This window comes from Mastigoproctus giganteus, chromosome 8 (assembly GCF_048544385.1).
Source record: "Mastigoproctus giganteus isolate SK-2022 chromosome 8, ASM4854438v1, whole genome shotgun sequence".
NCBI classification, from domain to species: domain Eukaryota; kingdom Metazoa; phylum Arthropoda; class Arachnida; order Uropygi; family Thelyphonidae; genus Mastigoproctus; species Mastigoproctus giganteus.
This window is the reverse complement of record NC_143582.1, coordinates 133,113,156-133,135,005: the sequence shown is the minus strand read 5'-3', so window position 1 is coordinate 133,135,005 and position 21,850 is coordinate 133,113,156. Positions and strand designations below refer to the sequence as shown.

The following is a 21,850-nucleotide window of genomic DNA, read 5'->3' as shown; positions in this document are numbered from 1 at the left end:
ACACCAGGTGGTTATAAGATAAGTTTCCTTATTCAGGAGACTAGTGTGAAACAGTTAGAGGTAGCACTGTGAAAATCAGTGGGTATGTCATTTAGGGTATGGGAAAGTGATTTGTAGAAGAAAAAAAGATTACTTCAAATTTCTGCCATCAGGGGAGAAACTGCACTGTAAACACGAGATGGAATACTTAACTTAGGATTAGATTTTAATATCAGAACTTAGAAATCTACAGATATTGTTCTATGTGCTTTCCTTCACCTGAGATGACGTTCTGAAAAACGGAGGATTGCATGCAACACAGTCTTGCATAGCATCTCATTGGGGATGTTGGCTACATGCTGTTTAATGCTTGCTTTCAAATTGACAAGTATCTGTATGCTGCCATGGTAAACTCTGTCTTTAAGGTATTTTTTTTTTTTTTTTTTTTTATGAGAACCCCAAACACGAGAGGTATTAGAACCTATAGTTACTTAGTACCGTGCTTGGGTTGGAGGTTGAGAAGACGAAAGAAAATATTTGTTGATATTGGACTTGAACTTCTGTAGATTGTAATTTTCAGGAAATACGTATGAAGGAAGGTTGTTCCAGAAAACGGCAGTTGAATGAATAAATGAGGAAGATGAAAAGTTAGTTCTGTGGGTTTGAAGTTGGACAGTAAATGGATGTTGGCTGGTGGCGGCACGTGTTCGGACTGTTTTGAAAGAGAGAGCGGGAATTATAGAAGCCAATTCAGAAGAACAGAGCCCATGGAAGTATCTGTAGAAGAGGCATGCAGCAGAAACAGTGCGTCTATGAGAAAGCGAGTGGAGAGACTCTGTTAGAGATGAATCATTAATTAACCTAACTGCCCTCTTCTGAATGGAATCAAGAAGCCTGAGAGAGGTTTTGGGGGCACCACCCCAGCTGTGGGAACAATATTCCATTGTAGGGCGGATTTGCGATTTACACAGAGTGGGCAGCTGTTTGGAAGAAAAGTAACGCTGAGAGCGAAAGAGAAAACCAAGTTTTTTAGATGCAGAGGAAGCAATATTTGTAATGTGCTTGTGCCAAGAGAGATTAGAAGTCAGGATAATCCCCAAAAGAGATATATCATTTTGCCTAGAAATCGGAGTGTCACTAAAGATAAGCATAGGAGCAGAAGAATCCTTTTTGCGAGATATAAGACAAGATTGAGTTTTAGAAGGGTTGAAATCAACTAAGTTGTCTTTGCCCCACTGGAGAATTACCTGAAGATCGGCATTTAAGGAATTGGCAGCAGTTTTTCGAGAACTTGAAGCTGATTGAGCAGGACAAGGTTTCTCAAAATGGAAAGTTGAATGCAATGTGCTATCATCGGCAAAACTATGGATAGGATTTCCAGTCAATGGAAGAAGGTCATTGATATTCAAGAGGAAAAGAGTAGGGGAAAGAACTGAACCTTGGGGGACACTGGCATTAGTGGAGAAGTTAGAAGACAGAGAGCCATCTACCATCACCCTCAGTGAACGATCAGAGAGAAAACTGGATAACCAATTACTAAAAACAGTTGGCAAACCATAAGATGAAAGCTTGTTTAGAAGACCTTTATGCCAAACACGATCAAAAGTCTTTGAGATGTCAAGAACAACTACTTGTGTTTCACCGAACCTTTCCATTGAATTAGTCCATAAATGGGTAACATAAGCTAGAATATCACCAGTGGATCGACACTGACGGAATCCATACTGGCGATCGTTGATCAGACGGAAGGTTTCTAGGTAGTTTAAGAGTTGGCGGTTAATTGATTTCTCCATTACTTTAGAAAGAGTAGAAGTGATTGCAATGGGACGATAATTGGATGGGAGGGATTTGTCATCCTTTTTAGGAACTGGCTGGATATGAGCAAATTTCCAAGCAGAAGGAAAAACACCTTTGGAATAAGAAAGTGAAAAAAGGCGGCAAAGAATAGGAGTAAGTTCAGGAGCACAGGTTTTGAGAACAAGTGGAGAAATACCATCAGGACCTGGAGCTTTCTTAGCATCAAGATTCATCAAAATCCTTCTGATATCCTTTTGACGGAAGACCACAGGAGGCATTGAATGGAGCGTATTAGGAATGGTGGGAGGTGTTTTACCAAGATCATTAATACATGAGCTCGAAGAAAAATGGGATGCTAGCAAGTCAGCTTTATCCTTGGCTGAAGTGACAACAGAACCATCTGGTTTGGACAGAGGTGGGAGAAGAGATGGGCAAAAGTTCCGGCCAATAGCTTTGGCAAGAGACCAGAATGCTCGGCTACCATTAGGGCAAGAAGCAAGTTTTCTACTCTTAGCCTGTTCAAACTCTAGTTTGGACTGATTAATAACTGCTTTACAATTTTTGCGAGCTTTGGTGTAGGCAGAAAATGAAACTGAAGAATTAGAAACAAGCCAATTACGATATGCAACATTCTTCTCATGGACAGCCTTAGCACATTTATTGGAAAACCAAGGTTTAGATAAAGGACGAGATTTTAAAGTGGAGTGTGGGATAAAGGATTCCATTCCTGCAAGAATAATTTCACTGACACGATCTGAGCAAACGTTGACATCAGAAGTTTTGACACAGTAATCAGACCAAGGAAAAGAAGAAAAGAAGTCTCGCAGGTCATCCCATTTTGCATTTTTGTAATGCCAAACAATATGAGGTTGGGAATAGCTATGAGAAAAAGGTTCCATTGGAGAAGAGACAATCACCAAGTTGTGATCTGAAGTGCCTAAAAGACCTCTCACTTCAACCTTGTACTTAGAAGGGTTGTTTGTGAGAAAAAGATCAAGCGTATTGGCTGTATGATTAGGATTGTCCGGTATTCTTGTAAGTAAATGAACAATCTGTGCTAGGTCATTAGTAATTGCAAAAGCCTCAGCATCTCGACCTGCTGGGTCGGTGTGACTAGAAAACAGAAGCCAGCTGGAGTTGTGAAAGTTAAAATCACCAAGGAAAATTACCTCACTGTTAGGAAAGTTGGACTGGAGAAAGTCAAGTTGCAAAGAGCTCCAAGTGATTAGTGGAGTTGGGAGAACGGTAGAGACAACAGATGAATTTTACACAATGAGGTATAGAGATTTTAACCCAGAGAAGATCAAAGAGAGTAGATTCCAAATTGGCAAGTCTCTGACAGGGAATATCTGAATGGACATATGCACAAGTACCACCTTTGAGGCAAAAGGAATCATACAGCAAATAATCTGGGCATCTGAGATGAGCAATAATTGAATCAACTGATAACTGAGATTCTGTCAGAAAAAGTACATGGGGTTTGGCAGATTGCAAGTGGAAATGGACATCGTTGAGATTAGAACTGAGACCATGTATATTTGTGAAATGAATTAGGAAATGCTTGGGAGGATTAGATCTTTTTGCAGATAAGCTTACTCTATTAGTTTGACAATTCATGGTGTATTCAATAGTAAGAAAAAGTGGGTGGGACATGCTGCATGAAGTAATGAAATTTTTGGATATAGCATACACACAGTAAGAATATACCCAGATCCTTGACATAACGTGGCCTCGACAATGCTCCCCGCATACACACTACTCTGACTCCCTCCAGTCACTATCTGGCAGAGTAGAGGTAGCAAGATTATACACTAGCTGATCCGGAAGCCTCCTAGAGAGTTACCAATAGGTTTGGTCCGGTGTACTATCTAGCGGCTGGCCTGCGAACACCGTTTTAGAGCTGTACCCTCGAAATGTAAGGAATATTGGATCTCGCCACAACATTCATCATAACCTCAAAAATCAACAATCATACTGCATGATGGAAGAGATAGGGAAGGGTTGGCCGGAACTTACCCAAAGCCAGAAATTCCAGGGATTGAGATCTTTGATCGGGCTGGCCAGAAACTGCAGAAAGTCTCTAGAAATGATGCAATCATTTCCAAATGTTGAATGGAGCAGTTCCTTCACTTGTCGACCAACATAGGGAGGGGCACCATCTTGCAGAGTGGGAATAATGTGATCTCTTAGAAGAGCACAGTACCATGAACTAGATACTGTACACCCTACGGGACCACAAGATATAGATGCTTCAAAGAAAAATGGTCCGATTATAAATTCTGCTGTGAATCCACACCATACTGCAATGTATGGACTTTGTAGTGGTCTTTCACACACAGCAGATGGACGAGAAGTTTTCCATATTCAGCAGTTTTGTGCATTTACAGCCCCATGAAGAGTGAAATATGCCTCATCAGACCACAAGATCATTCGAGCCCATGTATCGTCAAGTTCCATATGAGCCAGAAATCGTCGAGCAGTCTATTTGTTGTTGCTGATCACAAGACTTTAGTTATTGCAATAAGTGAATCTTGCACAGGAACCAGCATAAAATTATTCAAAGCACTTTATGTACAGCAGACCAAGGAAGGTTCAAGTGTCTTGACACTGAAGGTTCAAGGCTCAAGTCTCCGATGCCCTTGAAAGAAAAAAACAAGGGGCCCATCATGATTGCAGACATTCAGCTCAATGTTAGAGCCTACACTCATGCATCACACAAAACAACAGAACTGCTAATAACAACACTGTCAGAAAACAGGTCAATAAAAACATGATATACATTGAGTTGGAACTGCATTAGCAATACCTACCTAATACCTCATGAGGCCACCTCTTGTTCATAATACAGTCCATCCATATCTTTGTATGGACTCCACCCAGTAGAGTGCTACCCATGCATACACAGTGTGTCCAGTAAAACTTACAAATTGTCAGATGGAAATGTTAGTCGTAGCCATCGGAATAGCCTTTTCCAGTAGGTTCCAAACGTGCCCAATTGGGTTGAGATCATGGTTCACTGTCATGTTCACAGTCAAGAATTCATCGTCATGTTCCTGAAATCAATTAGCAATCTACTGGGCCTTGTGGGATGGCACTTTTTCTTGCTGATAGATGCTGGAGTTCTGTAGGTACACTTCACAAAGTATATATCATGAAGGGTATACTTAATTGGTGAAGACAGAAAGACAAGTGTTTTCACCGAGCCATTGATTAATGGTGACAGAGGGTCCAGGACATGCCACAAAAAGAGTTCTCAAACAATAATACCACTGCCTCCAGCTTGCCAAACATCAACGGTGCCATGGCCTCAGGTTGCTTTCTCCAAATGCAGATATGCCCATCAGCATGATAGATTTAGAAATGGGATTCATCAAACTAGGCAAAAGATTTCCACATTCAGTTGTCCAGTGTTCATGCTGATGTGCTCATGCAAAATGCAGTTTCTTATGTTTTACAGTGAGCATGGGTACCTATGGCAGCTGTTGAGTACCATAGCCTGTTCAAGGTAATATCTGGCGCATGGTCCATGTGGAAAGAAGAGACCACTAGAGGGCAGTTGAGAGCTCCACAATTTTTACATGTTTTGTTTGGATAAACATGGATTTCATGGGAAATTTAGGTAAGTATAAATGCTGCGACCAGGCTGCCATGCACGGAAACTGAACTTGGCCTGTTATAACGTAAGATCACTCATCGGTGAAGACAGGATATTAGAGCTGGAAAAGGAATTAGAAAATGTGAATTGGAATATCATTGTTTTGGCTGAAACAAGAAGAAGAAATGAATCACTTATAAGTTCATCAAGTGGAAATCTGCTGTACATCAATGGAAACAGTGAAAGGAGTGAAGGTGGAGTTGGGTTTCTGGTCCATAAAGATTTTAAAAACAACATTTTGGAATTCAAAAGTACATCACCAAGGGTGTCAAGACTAATACTCAAGATTTCTAAGAGATACAAGCTAAAGGTTATAATGATTTATGCACCGACATTGAGCCATGATGATGAAGACGTTGAAGAAATGTACACCGAAATTGAGGCTCTTCTAGATGAGCAGAAAACCCACTACACTATTACTATGGGGGACTTCGATGCTAAGGTTGAAAAAAGGCAAAACAGTGCAGAAAGGGGAACTATAGGAAATTTTGGAATTGGTGAAAGAAATGAAAGAGGTGAAAGACTTGTGGAATTTGCAGAATCTCAAGGACTGTCAGTAATGAACATTTTTTTCAAGAAAAGGGTGAACAGAAAGTGGACATAGAAGAATCCAAATGGATTAACAACTAATGAAATCGACTTCATCCTCACTAACAGAAGATATATTGTGAATGATGTTACTGGAAAGTTGCTGGAGAGGCCTTCATCCTGCAGTGGAGTGAAAATGGTTGATGATGACTGCTGAACTTTCCAAGGCAAAGGGACCCACCCTCCATTAGGGAGAAAGCCATGACTGCTAAAGAAATGCTGATTTTGGCAATATACGAGGTAAGAGCTTTTTTTTTGTTAATTTTGGCCAACCTTTGCCATACGAGCGTTCTCAATTTTCCTACTCCACACTACAGCAATAATGTGATCAATAACTGTGATGTCGACCACTGTTGCACAGTTATTGTATAGCATTTGCCGGCATCGTGGCCACTGTACACTACAGTAATACCCCGACTTACGCGAACTCGGAGTTACGCGGTTCTTGATTTTTTCGTTTGGCAACGCTGCCGCCCACTATCTTCAAGGTCGTTTTTCATATGTTATCGATATCCGGTGCGACGGCGGAGATTGAGAGCGAAAGATGAACAAAATTCAACTTTGCTGCTTTTATGTTTTTTATATCAGTGAAGGGGAAACACATTTCACCATAATAACATAAAAACCAACACAATTCCAGCTATCGGTATAATTGCAAATGCAATTAGATCGAGTTTACTACCAGTTTATAACAGATTTCACTAGCAGAAACGCAACTGGATTTTTATTGTTTTATGGTAGTAACCCCTAGAAATGTGAGGTGTTAATAGTGTATCTCTGCCTTTATGGTGTTGTTTATTCAGTTGCTACATGCGCGCAGCTTTGTTTATGCGTATCAAGCGTGCCTCTTCATTTTGTAATTGTGCTTTATTCCCTAAAAATGAGTAAAATACTTAATTAAAAGGTGTGAAAAGGAAGCGTCCTGGTGAAGACACTGCAGATTCAGAGAGAAAATGAAAAGCAATTATCGATAAACAGAGGCGGACTGGGTCAAAAATTCTTACCCGGGAAAATTTATAGTGGCCTCACACTATGGTTTATGGCCAAAATCACACTGGCCCACCGGGGTTTCCCCGGTAAGGCTTATGGCCAGTCCGCCTCTGTCGATAGAGAAAAAATATGAAATTGTGAAACGCTTTGAGCGAAATGAAAGACCATGTGATATTGCACGTGCTACAGGCCTAAATGAAGCAACGGCGAAAAGCACATGACAATTGCAAACTTGACAGGTTGAAAATTGAAAAGGGCTCAATTGTAAAGGGCTTAAAAATTTTAGAAAACAGACTCCAACGAAGAACGCGTTATAGCTACAAAGCAAGGAATAAAAAAATTATTAGCTTGCTACGAAGAAATTCTGCGTGAAAAAAAGAACGCGCTGTGTCGTCAGACGAATTTGTTAGATTTTATGAAGCCATCGACATCGAAATAACTTTGTTACGTAAGTCATTTGTTTTTTTTAATACATATTTTGTATTAATATGTATAAAGAACTGCAATTTTATTAATATTTTTCTTCTAAACTAGTGTTTTTGTTAGTCCTTGGTCCCAATTAAGCAAAATTTATATGTATTTATATGCAAAGTTGTACCCCGACTTACGCGAATTCGACTTACGCGATTTTCGTCGGACCCACCTATCGCGTAACTTCGGGGTATTACTGTACTGTGTTTAGGATTCAGTAAAGGTGGCCATACTAAAAATTGAATTTCAGTACAGATTTAATGTTAGCAAAGGTAGTTTTATTCTTAGCATTGTAAGTAGTGATTGTGTGGATATTCATTTGGTATATATAGTGGAAATTGACTAGTAAGTTATAAAATCTTATAACTTGTATTCTTTTGCCCCTTCTGAGGCAAATGAGGTACTGTTTTGTTTGTCTTGAAGTGAGAAATTAAGTTGAGATTATTTCACGGTATTTTTACCTTCCTTCTCCCCATGATGTTGGATACGGAGGACAAAAATGTGATCAAGCAACCTGTGATTCCCTTAAAATGCTGTACTAGAAATGAATATCAGATCACTGATGATGACTTCTCTAGTAATTCAGTGGACTTCAAGCCAGCTCCAAGCAAGTGGAAACCTAGAAAAACTAAAGAAGCTACTGTTCTCCATCCCCTCTCAGGAAGAAGGGGAATCAGATCACAAGGAGGTTGTAATACCCTCAGATGCTACCCAGATGTCACAAACAGAAACTACAACATATCACTGTTACTAGAAACAAACTTGGGGCATCACAACAGTCTAAATTGGCAGGATCACAGTTGCTGTGAGACTGCAAATACTGCATTTTTGGACTAAAATGGAGGAACAATTAATACAATTTAATGTGGGAAACAAAGTACTGAAAGCCAAGTCAGGTCAGGTCATTACAAATCTGAATAAACAAAATCAACAAAAAGAAAAATCATAAGTGCAAGTGCTTAAGACTAGAAATGCAATGTACAATCTGCCAATGCTCAAAAGCCTGATGACTCCACATATCAGCTAAACGAAGAAAATAATCTAGTCATACTCAGGCCAAAATGCAAGGCCTCACTTAAATTAACATTGGCTAGTTTTGTGTGGGGACTTTGCAGCTCCACATTGCTTCCACAAAGTCACCACACAAAACTAGAACTACTAGAGTGCTTATTGAAGCTGCTATACCTGAGGATGCTAAAACTATCATGGAGCACCTTGCCCCTGATAATTTTGGCCTGACTGCTGAACTTTCCAAGGCAAAGGGGTCCGCCCTCCATTAGGGAGAAAGCCATGACTGCTAGAGCTTATGAAAAACATATATACATAAAACCTACAGCAATATCTGACACCAAAGGAGTTGATATAGAAGTTTCAAGGAAGAATTGCCTTAACCTCAAGGTCTCCTTCACAATGCAACCTTATTGTCAACTTCTCCCCTTGGGTAACAGGCATCCTTAAGGGCAAAATTTACATTGGTTGGACCAGTCACATTTGGATGTATGCCCAAATTTGTTGTATATAGTGGAAATCTGCAGGCACTGTGTTGTAAAAGAGCACATGTTTATCCAACGACAAATCAGAAACACTTAACCTAAGTATGCAAATTGCAAGGCCTGGTTCATTCCCACTCAATTAGGAATCCCAGGTGCCCAGTTTTTTTTATGCACCGTATGGCAGTAGAGGCTAAACATAAATTATGGTTAATTTGCAAATCAGGACTGATTATAATGTGGCGTTGAGCTTTCTCCAATTGAATGCTCAAACAGCATATGCTGTGGTGGAGCATATGCTAGAACATCAGTATGGAAGAGCATACTGATGTTCTAGCTGCATCATGGAGGCAGGGTCAGAGGATATCCCTGTTCTACAGACTGGTAGAAGCCCTCCTAAGACCACCCGGGCAACAGTAATCATTCAGAACACAGAAACAATTGTAACCAAGATCGGTAAGCTATGTACACCCTATGCTGCACGTGCACAAATCACCAGCCAACTTGGAATGCTCCATGTCATCTCTGTATACTGTAGACCTTGGTGATAAGTGAGAACATAGCACCAAGCATCATACAATATCTCCAAAATGCTCCGGCCAGAGAATTCTAACGTGAAATCCAAACTCTGGTAGAGCCATACAGGTGACTGTGCTGGCACGCCCAATGGCTTTGAATTGGAGAACTTTCCAACTACATCTGGTGATCTGATGTAGCCCACAAAGCTTGGACTACATCAGACCACTGAGCCATTACTTTCAGTCTTCTCATACAGCTTGACTACACTGTAAACCACCATGACATAATTAGATATAATATCAAAAGAGTAAATTGGGATCTTTTTACTGAGAAACTTTGAAACTCTTACCTGGGGAATTCACCTGAGGCCCTCAGCAATCTCCTTCCCATAGAGCATGCTGTAAGACTTGCTGAGGTACTTACATCTGCCTGCAATGATTACTGGAAAAAAGATGCTTCGAAAGAATGCAGTCCCCCTCATAGTTCTCTGAGCATGAGGACTTTAGGGAAGGATTCTCCAGGCAAGGAAGAACATCTGTAAAAGGACCTCCTGGCTCAAGGATGAAATAAATGGCTTGAGACAGACCTATCAGACTCTCAGGAATAGGAATAACTACACAACCAACCCTCATCAGGACCAAGAAACAGGATAGCTGGTAGACCCATCTGGAACATCTGGTAATTTGGACCCATCGGGTGGTATGCTGGACTGTCACAAACAAAATGTCCAGAGGAGAAATTGTAAACACTACAATCAAACTTGACAGAACTCTAACCCTTATCTGGGAGGACTATGTCAATAATATCCCCAATGCTGTATTTCCTGAGGGTGACCAGGTTCTTACAGAAAGGCAGACTGACATCTGTGAGAACAGCTACTATGAAAATGGTGCCACTGAGCAACCCTTCAGTCATGAGGAAATGACTGCAGCCTTGGAAAGTGCTAAGAACAATAAGTGCCTTGGGCATGATCTGTTGGAGTGATTAAAAAGGTTGCCTCTGCATGCCCTGATTAGATCCTGAAGCTATTTAACAACTGACTTGCACAGGGTGTCTTTTCTGATATCTGGAAGCAAGAGAAACCATGGCAGATATTGAAAAATCCAGATAAACCTCCTGCTGAGCCAAGGTCATACCAACCAGTAGGTTTGCTGCCCATGTTTGGTAAGATTCTTGGGCATTTGTAATTGCAGAAGTTGAATGACCACTACCAGGCAAACCTGCAAAGTTGTTGTTGTTATTTGGTTTTTAGGAGCATTAGCAACATGGAGGCAGGGAATAAGGCCACATTCCCTGACCTTTCCACATCCTCCGTATTTGGTGGTGATGGGCTCGTACCCCGGTCTAATCAAGAAGCATGTGCTACGCACTGCTGCTCCTTCCCACCTGGCTACGGAGGTGCCACCTGCAAGGTAATAAGCAATATAGATTTAAACCAGGTAAATCAGAAAGACACATGTAAGAGCTAACCCTAGCCACAGCAGATACCCAGGAAAAATATATGCTAGCTATCTGAACTGACTTTGCTAGTGCTTTCAACATATCGTGGTGGTCTAGTATCCTTCAGAGCCTAAGCCATACAAGTGTGCCGGGCAACTACACAACATTTATCAGTAGCTATCTGAGTAATAGGAGAGTAATAATTTGAAAGAGATTACAACAGCTGAGCAGAACTATCACTACATGGTTTAAGCCAGGTCCGGGATTCAGTCTCAGGACCTCTCTTCTGTAATGTAAAAACATAGATATCATGCTCATGGATGCCACTGCCTTTTAAGACCTGGTTCTGATTGTGGGGGCTGACACCAGTGCAGAGTTAGAAACCTGTGCTAACTTTTTTTTTTTTTTTTATGTGAACCCCAAACACGAGAGGTATTAGAACCTACAATACTTAGTACCGTGCTTGGGTTGGAGGTTGAGAAGACGAAAGAAGATATTTGTTGACATTGGACTTGAACTTCTGTAGATTGTAATTTTCAGGAAATACGTATGAAGGAAGGTTGTTCCAGAAAAAGGCAGTTGAATGAATAAGTGAGGAAGATGAAAAGTTGGTTCTGTGGGTTTGAAGTTGGACAGTAAATGGATGTTGGTGGCAAGTGTTCGGACTGTTTTGAAAGAGAGAGAGAGAGTGGGAATTATAGAAGCCAATTCAGAAGAACAGTGCCCATGGAAGTATCTGTAGAAGAGGCATGCAGCAGAAACAGTATGTCTATGAGAAAGCGAGTGGAGAGACTCTGATAGAGATCAATCATTAATTAACCTAACTGCCCTCTTCTGAATGGAATCAAGAAGCCTGAGAGAGGTTTTGGGGCATCACCCCAGCTGTGGGAACAATATTCCATGGCAGGACGGATTTGCGATTTATACAGAGTGAGCAGCTGTTTGGAAGAAAAGTAACGCCGAGAGCGAAAGAGAAAACAAAGTTTTTTAGATGCAGAGGAAGCAATACTTGTAATGTGCTTGTGCCAAGAGAGAGTTAGAAGTCAGGGTAATCCCCAAAAGAGATATATCATTTTGTCTAGAAATCGGAGTGTCACTAAAGATAAGCATAGGAGCAGAAGAATCCTTTTTGCGAGAAATAAGACAAGACTGAGTTTTAGAAGGGTTGAAATCAACTAAGTTATCTTTGCCCCACTGGAGAATTACCTGAAGATCGGCATTTAAGGAATTGGTAGCAGATTTTCGAGAAGTTGAAGCTGATTGAGAAGGACAAGGTTTCTCAAAATGGAAAGTGGAATGCAATGTGCTATCATTGGCAAAACTATGGATAGGAATTTCCAGTCAATGGAAGAAGGTCATTAATATACAAGAGGAAAAGAGTGGGGGAAAGAACTGAACCTTGATGGACACCAGCATTAGTGGAGAAGTTAGAAGACAGAGAGCCATCTACCATCACCCTCAGTGAGCGATCGGAGAGAAAACTGGATAACCAATTACTAAAAACAGTTGGCAAACCATAAGATGGAAGCTTGTTTAAAAGACTTATGCCAAACACAATCAAAAGCCTTTGAGATGTCAAGAACAACTACTTGTGTTTCACCGAACCTTTCCATTGAATTAGTCCATAAATGGGTAAGATAAGCCAGAATATCACCAGTGAATCGACACTGACGGAATCCATACTGGCGATCATTGATCAGACGGAAGGTTTCTAGGTAGTTTAAGAGTTGGCGGTTAATTGATTTCTCCATTACTTTAGAAAGAGTAGAAGTAATTGCAATGGGACGATAATTGGATGGGAGGAATTTGTCACCCTTTTTAGGAACTGGCCGAATATGAGCAAATTTCCAAGCAGAAGGAAAAACACCTTTGGAATAAGAAAGTGAAAAAAGGCGGCAAAGAATAGGAGTAAGTTGAGGAGCACAGGTTTTGAGAACAAGTGGAGAAATACCATCAGGAACTGGAGCTTTCTTAGCATCAAGATTCGTCAAAATCCTTTTCACATCCTTTTGATGGAAGACCACAGGAAGCATTGAATGGAGCGTGTTGGGAATGGTAGGAGGTGTTTTACCAAGATCATTAATACATGATTTGGATGCTAGCAGGTCAGCTTTATCCTTGGCTGACGTGACAACAGAACCATCTGGTTTGGACATAGGTGGGAGCAGAGATGGGCAAAAGTTGCGGCCAATAACTTTGGCAAGAGACCAGTATGCTCGGCTACAATTAGGGCAAGAAGCAAGTTTTCTACTCTTAGCCTTTCAAACTCTAGTTTGGACTGATTAATAACTGCTTTACAATTGTTGCGAGCTTTGGTGTAGGCAGAAAATGAAACTGAAGAATTAGAAACAAGCCAATTATGATATGCAACATTCTTCTCTTGAACAGCCTTAGCACATTTATTGGAAAACCAAGATTTAGATAAAGGATGAGATTTTAAAGTGGAGTGTGGGATAAAGGATTCCATTCCTGCAAGAATAATTTCACTGACACGAACTGAGCTTGGTCCTTCAAAAACTACAGAAATGGGCCAATAATCACAAGCTAAAAATAGATCCTGAAAAAACTAAGATAATACTGCTTAAAGGAAACTTACACTCTCACAGAGATCCTGTTATAAAAATCAGCAATATATCCCTGAAAATGGTTCAAGAACTTTATATACCTGGGCATCATCTCTGATTCCAAACTAACCTTTTACAGAAAAACCCTAGCTCTAATTTAGAAAAGCAGTATTTATACCAAATATTTCCTATGGCACCAGCGTTTGGTTCCATAGGACAGCAAGAGTTAGAAATAAAAGCAAAATAGACTCCATACAGAGAATCATCCTGCTTGCCATCATTAGAGCTTATAGAACCACAAGTACCTCTGCCTTGCAAGTTCTCACAGGTATCCTGCCACTGTGGCCTTAACTACAAGCTGAACTCCGGCATTGCTACAGAACAGCTTGGCCTAATGCTGGACTTGAAACAATACTCCAAAAAAAAAAAAAAGAGGATGCAAGTTGCCATTTTGTTGCAGCAAAAGTGACAAACAAGCTGGGAGCTTTACACCAAGAGTAAGGTTATAAGGTTTTTGCCCAATGTAGTTTTAACTAACCCTAACTTTGACCCTAGTATTCCCCCGCCTGTACATAACCCTTTTTTATGAAGGGTACCAGATCCTTCAAGGCAAAGTTTCATAGCCAAGGATAACTTGCTTTGCACTTGCTGAATCCCCAAACACTAGACACATATACTCTTTGATTGTCTATTTTGTGACAACTACCAGAATTTTCTAATCATCAAGATCAGCCTGTTACCAAGGAATTACCAGCACCTTCTCATAAATGAAGAATATTACAAAGCCTTCATAAAGTTTTCATAAGCAGTCTTTGAATCTAAAAGAGCCTGATCCCATTGATGCAGCTTAAAAGCACAGATAACACCTCAGAACATGATATGCCTATCTCCCAAACAGTAACAAACCACCAAACTGGAATTATAATTCAAAGTGTGATTCTTTTTTTTTCCTTTAAGGAAAATCCCAAATACAAAAAGTATTGCAATCTATAATATTTACTGCACTGCATGGGTTAAAGGTTGAGAAGTTCCTTATTGACATTAGCTTACAATTCTTGTAGATTATAATTTTCAGAAAATACATGCGAAGGAAGGTTGTTCCAGAAAATGAAAGCTGAGGGAATAAATGAGGAAGAAGATATGATGGTTCTGTGAGTTTGAAGCTGGACAATAAAAGGTTACTGACTGGTTACAGAATGTGTCTGGACTGGTTTGGGGGGGGGGAAGAGGGAGAGAATTACAAAAGCCAATTCAGAAGAACAATGTCATGAAAGTATCTTTAGAAAAAGCATGCAGCAGAAACAGATCATTAATTACAATAACTACCATCTTTTGAGTGGCATCTAGAAGCCTGCAAGATGTCATGGGGGCAAAAAATGTAGCTATTAATAATAATAATAATAATGCCTCAGATGTGGAAACAATATTCCATGGCAGGATGGATTTGAGATTTGTACATAGTGAGTAGCTGTTTAGGAGAAATGCAATGCTTAAAGCAGAAGCAAAAATCCAGTTTTTAGATACAGAGGAAGCAATATTTGTGATGTGTTTATGCGAAGAGTGATTAGAAGTCATGGTAATCCCTAATGAAGTTATGTGATCTTGTTTAGAAATCTGAGTGTCATCAATATAAGCATAGGAGCAGAAGGATCCTTTTCACAAGGTATAAGAAAGGCCTGACTTTTAGAAGGATTGAAATTAACTAAGTTACCTTTGCTCCAAATTAAGGAAATAGTAGTAGATATTTGAGAGGGTGGTTGTTTGTTTGTGCAAGGCAAGGTTTCTCAAACTGAAAGGTGGAATGAAACATGCTATCATGAACAAAATTATTAAAGAGCATTTTCAGTCAATGGAAGAAGGTTATTAATATACAAAAGGAAATGAATGGGAGAAAGAACTGAATCTTGGGGAACACCAGCATTAGTGGAGAAGTCAGAAGACAGAGAGCCACCTTCAGTAGTCAGAGAGGATACTTAATTACAAAAAATGGCAAACAATAAGACGGCAATTTATCTAGATGGTCTTTTTACCAAACGCTATCAAAAGCCTTGGAATGTCAAGAGCAACTGCTTGAGTTTCTCCAAATTTTTCCACTGAATTTGTCCATAGATGGGCAGCATAAGTCAGTACAACACCAGTGGATCCACACTGGCGAAATCCATACTGATGATACTGATGATCATTAATCATTCGAAGGTTTCTAGATAGTTTAGGAGTTCACGTTTAATGGATTTCTCCATTACTTTAGAAAGAGTAGAAGTAAGTGCAATGGGATGATAATGGGGGAGATTTGCGATCCTTTTTAGGAAATGGCATACAAGCAAATTTCCAAGCAGGAAGGAAAAACATCAGAGGAATAAGAGCGTAAAAAAGTCAACAAATAACAGAAGTAAGCTTAGGAGCAGAGATTCTGAATACAAGTGTAGAAATACCATCATGACCTGGCACCTTCTTGGCATCAATACTGTTCACAATCTTTCTGACATCCTTTTGATTGAATACAACATTAGGCATTAAATCGAGTGTACTGGGAATGGTAGATGTTTTACCAAGATTATTGATACAAGAGTTAGAAAAAACGAAGGATACTAGCAGGTCAGCTTTATCTTTTGCTGAAGTAGTAAGATAATCATTGGGTTTTAACAGAAGTGGGAGAAGAGAAGGGTAAAAGTTGTGCCCAATAGTTTTGGCAAGGGACCAGAATGCTTGACAAACATTTGGACAAGAAACAAGTTTTCTACTCTTAGCATGTTCAAAATTTAGTTTGGACTGATTACTAACTGCTTTACAACTGTTGTGAGATTTGGTGTATGGAAAAAATGAAACTGGAGAATGGACAAGCCAATTGAGATAAGCAACATCTTTCACTAAACAGTATTAGTACTTAATAAAGGATCTCATCCCTAAAAGAATAATTTCACTGATGCAATGTGAGAAAACATTGACATTAGGAGATTTAAAAGGGTAATCCAACCAAGGAAACAAGAATAGAAATCTTGCAGATCATCCCATTTTGCATTCATGTAATGCCAAAAAACAAGAGATTGAGAATGGCCAGGAGAGAGAGAGAGAGAGAGAGAGAGAGAGAGAGTTGTTGTTACTTGATTTTTAGGAGCATTAGCAACTAAGGCCATATTACTCCGAGGATATGCGGTGGTCATTCCCTGACCTTTCCACATCCTCTGGATTTGGTGGTCACGGGCTCGAACCCTGGTCTAATCAAGAAGCGTGTGCTACGCACTGCCGCTCCTACCCACCTGGCTATGGAGGTGCCAAAGAGAGAGAGAGGTTCAACTTGAGACCAGACCAGACCATCACCAAATTGTGACCTGAGGTGTCTAGAGGACCATTCACCTTGAATGTGTACTTGGAAGAGTTATTCATGAGAAATAGATCAAGAGTGTTGGCCATGTGTTTAGGACATTCTGGTAGGTAAATGAGCAATCTGTACAAGGTCATTAGTAATTGCAAAAGTTTCATCATTTTGATCAGCTGAGTCTACATGATAAGAAAACAGAAGCCAATGAAATTGTGAACATTAAAATCACCTTGCTATTAGCATTAGCATTAGCAGAGGCATTTGATGCAAGAAAGCAAGCTTATGCAGCATCAGCCAAAAAAAAAAAAAAAAAAAAACCCACTTCCACTTCACCCCTCTGTTCGTTCAAAATACCTATCCAGCTGAGCCTTAAACTTATTTAGGCTATCAACCTCCACCACAAGGGATGGAAGTCTGTTCCACCAACCAACCACCCGCTGGCTAAAGGCAAATTTCTGCACGTCTATCCTACATCTGTCTTTCCTCAATTTGAATTTATGCCCTCTCAGGTGATTTTTCTGAGCTAGAGGAAGAATCCCATCAGCATTGAGCATGCTTAAACCATTAGGAAAGTTTGACTGGAGAAAGTTAAGTTTCAAAGAAAGGAACTAATTACTTGGAACTCAAAAGTGTTCCAAGTAATTAGTGGAGTTTGGAGAAAGATAGAGGCAACAAATTAATTTGAAAGAATGGGACAGAGCAGTGGTTCCCAAACTACTGAGATTTACAGACCCCCCCCTTTAAAAATCAAAACAAGTTTGCAGACCCCTACATATGCATATACACTGCCCTACAATTAATATCTGGACACCTGCCTTTAGACAAAAAAAAAAAGCAGCTTTTATTGAGTCATTTTCAAAATTTAATTTTCAAAAATCAAAACAAGTTTGCAGACCCCTACATATGCGTATACACTGCCCTACAATTAATATCTGGACACCTGCCTTTAGACCAAAAAAAAAGCAGCTTTTATTGAGTCATTCAATATTTTGTGCTGAAACCTTTTTCTTTTATGGTGGCCTTCAATCTTCACAGCATACTCTCAACCAGCTTTTTATAAATGTCAGATGATATGTTCCTCCGCTCAGCCTTTAACGCAGCCACCAGTTCGGCTTTGTACTTTGGGTGATCTCGATGTGCATGTACCTGACGATCCAGTACATCCCAAAGATGCTTGATAAATGTTCAGATCAGAACTCTGGGCTGACCAATTCAACTTTTCCACATCCATGTCCTCAAACCACTCTGTTATGACCTGAGCAGTATGGCATGGCACGTTGTCTTGCCGATACAGATATGTGCCTTCCCCGAAGTATTGCCATAATGTTGGAAGTGCATAATTGTCCAGGCTGTCCTGATATTGCACAGCATTCATGGTTTTGTCGATAATGACTAATGGGCCCAAGCCAAACCATGAAAAGCAGCCCCATACCATGACACTGCCTCCACCAAACTTCATTGTTGGGAGGATACAATCAGGAAGGAACTGCTGCCCTGGCATTCCTTAATAAACTCACAGGTCTATAATTACTTGTGTCAGCCTTTGATCCTCTGTGAATTGGGGTCACATTTGCACATCTCCAGTCTGTGGGTACCTCCCCTGAGTCCAAGGAAGCTCTCATAATTATGGCTAAGGGTTTGCTTACTTCCTCTGCTGCCTCCTTTAATATAACTGGATAGATCCCATCCACCACGGGTGCCTTTCTTGTGTTTATCTTCAACAATTTCTCCTCCACTTTACTGTCAGAGATTACAAGATTCTCTAGCTTACTGCTAGAGTTGAATACACCTCTGGCCTTCCCCTTGCTAAATACCTCCTCATGTGTTAATGTCGATGCAAAATATTCATTTAGTCAGACTGGTAGAGTGCGAACTGTGACTCGTCTGTCCATAGGACTGTTTTCCACTGATCTACAGTCCAGGATTCGTGCTCCTTAACACCATGTTAATCGGGCTTCTAGCATTTGTTGAGGTGATCAATTCTGTTGAACATGTTATCTTGCATGCCCACTTTTGCAACTGTCTTTTGCAAAAGTCCATATTTATAGCAGGTTCTATGATGTGTTGCTTGCATAGGACCTGTTTCTTCATCCAGGGAGGGGGGTGTCCGGATATTAATGGTACGGCAGTGTATATGTGCATGTGTGTGTGTGTGTGTGTGTGAACACTGAATTTTCTGAAAAGAAAATTCAACATTTAATGTGTAAAACAACTCAACTTTATTCTTATTTTCATACATATATTGTATATAATAATAATTTTATTTATCATCAATTTGCTGTACATTGAACGAATAATTTGAAATATGTATACAATTATATATATACTGATTGTATTGAAAATAAACACATATTATTTGATACCTTCTGAATGTTTCGCGGACCCTCTGGAACTGGTCTACGAACCCCAGTTCGGGAAATGCTGGGTTAAAGAGATTTTAAAGCAGAGATCAAAATGAGGAGATTTCAAATTACCAAGGGTCTAACAGGGTATATCAGAGCAGGAATATGCCCAAGTACCACCTTTGAAGTGAAAGGAATCATATAATGAATAATTAGGACAACTGAAATGCACAGTAGTTGAATCAACTTAAAATTGGGATTCTGTAAGAAATAATAAGCAGAGATTGGATCTGAAATCACATATATCTGTGAAATGAATGAGGAAGTGTTTGGGAGGTTTAGATCTTTTTGCAGATAAGTTTGTTCTATTAGTTTGTCTATTCATGATGTTCAAAAGTAAGAAAAAGTGGGGAGGTCATGTTGTATGAAGTAATGAAATATTTGGATGTGATGTACGCATAGCAAGAATATAGTGGCTCTTTGATTTGCCCTTACCCAGCATATATACTAGCATTAGCATTAGTAGAGGCATTTGATGCAAAAAAGCAAGCTTATGCAGCATCAGCCAAAAAAATAAATAATAAATAAATAAAAAATAACCACTTCCACTTCACCCCTCTGTTCGTTCAAAATACCTGTCCAGCTGAGCCTTAAAAACTTATTTAGGCTATCAACTTCCACGACAAGGGATGGAAGTCTGTTCCACCAACCAACCACCCGCTGGCTAAAGGCAAATTTCCGCATGTCTATCCTACATCTGTCCTTCCTCAATTTGAATTTATGCCCTCTCAGGTGATTATTCTGAGCGAGAGGAAGAATCCCATCAGCACTGAGCATGCTCAAACCATTTAATCAAGGCTTTATACACCTCTATCAGATCACCTCGCTGGTGCCTAGTCTCCAGACACTAATTTGCAAAACTTAAGCCTTTCTTCGAAGAGCACCCCTTTGTTTCATTCACTAATCTTGTTGCCCTTCTCTGTACTTGTTCCAGCAGCTCTACATCCTTCTTGAAATGAGGCCTCCAGACCTGTATACAGTACTCTAGGTGTGGCCTGACCATTGCCTTATACAAGGGAATAATCACCTCCTTATCCCTGCTAGAAAAATTCCTATATATCATTGACAATACACCATGAGCTACTCTTGCATCCCGTCTGCACTGCTCAGAGAACTTCATATCTGCCTGCACAACCACCCCCAGGTCCCTTTCATTCTCTACCACTGTCAGTGTAGTACCACAGAGTTGATATGTTGCTCTGGGGTTGCTGTTTTCCATGTGTAGTACTTTACATTTGTCAATGTTAAACTTCATTTGCCACCTCTCAGCCCATTTGCTCAACCTTTCCAGATCCTGTTGCAGCAGCATAGTGTCAGTAGTGTCCTTGACAATCATGCCTACCTTTGTATCGTCTGCAAACTTCGACATTAAGCTTGATATACCATGATCAATATCATTTATGAATACAGAAAACAATAATGGACCCAGCACTGAGGGACTCCACTAATAACATTAGTCCACGACGAGCAGTGTCCATTGATTACCATTCTCTTTCTTCTCCCCCTCAGCCACCCCTTTATCCACAGCAGCAATTTGCCTCCAATGTCACACTGCTCCAATTTGTGCAGCAGTCTTCCATGTGCAACAGTATCAAAAGCCTTTCTAAGATCCAAGTATATAATATCAAAGTTATTCCCTGCATCCTTTGTGACTGCATCATAGTATCCAATCAAATTGGTCAGGCAAGACTTCCCCTTAACAAAACCATGCTGTGTCCGAGCTATAACTGAAGTCTTGTCTAAATGATCCTGCAGTGCTTCTTTAACTAGTGCCTCCATTAATTTTCTTGGAACAGAAGTTAAACTGACAGGTTTATAATTACTTGTGTCAGCCTTTGATTATCCTTTGTGAATTGGGGTCACATTTGCACTTCTCCAGTCTGTGGGTACCTTCCCTGAGTCCAAGGAAGCTGTCATAATTATGGTTAAGGGTTTGCTTACTTCTTCTGCTGCCTCCTTTAATATAACTGGATAGATCCCATCCACCCCGGGTGCCTTTCTTGTGTTTATCTTCAACAATTTCTCCTCCACTTTACTCTCAGTTATTACAAGATTCTCTAGCTTACTGCTAGAGTTGAATACGTCTCTGGCTTTCCCCTCGCTAAATAACTCCTCATGTGTGAATGTCCATGCAAAATATTCATTTAGTTTGTTAGCTACCTGAGCAGGATCATCAACAGTTGACCCATCGATATCAAGTGGACCAATCTGATTCATACCCTTCCTTCTAGAGTATACATAAGTAAAGAACTCTTTGCTGTTTTTCTTTGCATCCCTTGCAAAAAAATTTCTCGTAATCTGCCTTCGCCTGCCTAACCTCCTTTGTAACTTGGTTACAGATCAACTTGTATCTATCATAGGCTTCTGTGTCATGTGTTAATTTGTATGTATCCCATGCATGTTTCTTCTCTGCCATATGCCTCATCAGTTCATCTGACATCCATTTAGGCCTAAACCTTGAACAATATTTCTTAGTTTGTATGTAAAGCCTAGTAGCTTCCAAGATAAGTTCTTTGAATGCTTCCCATTTTGCATTTGCTGTTGGTAACATCATCAGTTGGTTCCACTGTATAGAATTTAAATACTGTCTCAGTCCATCATAGTCGCCTTTACGAAAGCAATAACCCTTCTCTTTA

The 21,850-nt window shown here is 40.0% G+C and overlaps 1 protein-coding gene across 3 annotated transcripts in view; it reads right to left on the bottom strand.

Moving 5' to 3' along the window:
- The window catches only part of LOC150081827 (LIM domain kinase 1-like), a 360,820-nt gene that overhangs the window by 2,118 nt on the left and 336,852 nt on the right, over positions 1 to 21,850 (bottom strand). The gene's annotated exons all lie outside the window — the stretch shown is intronic.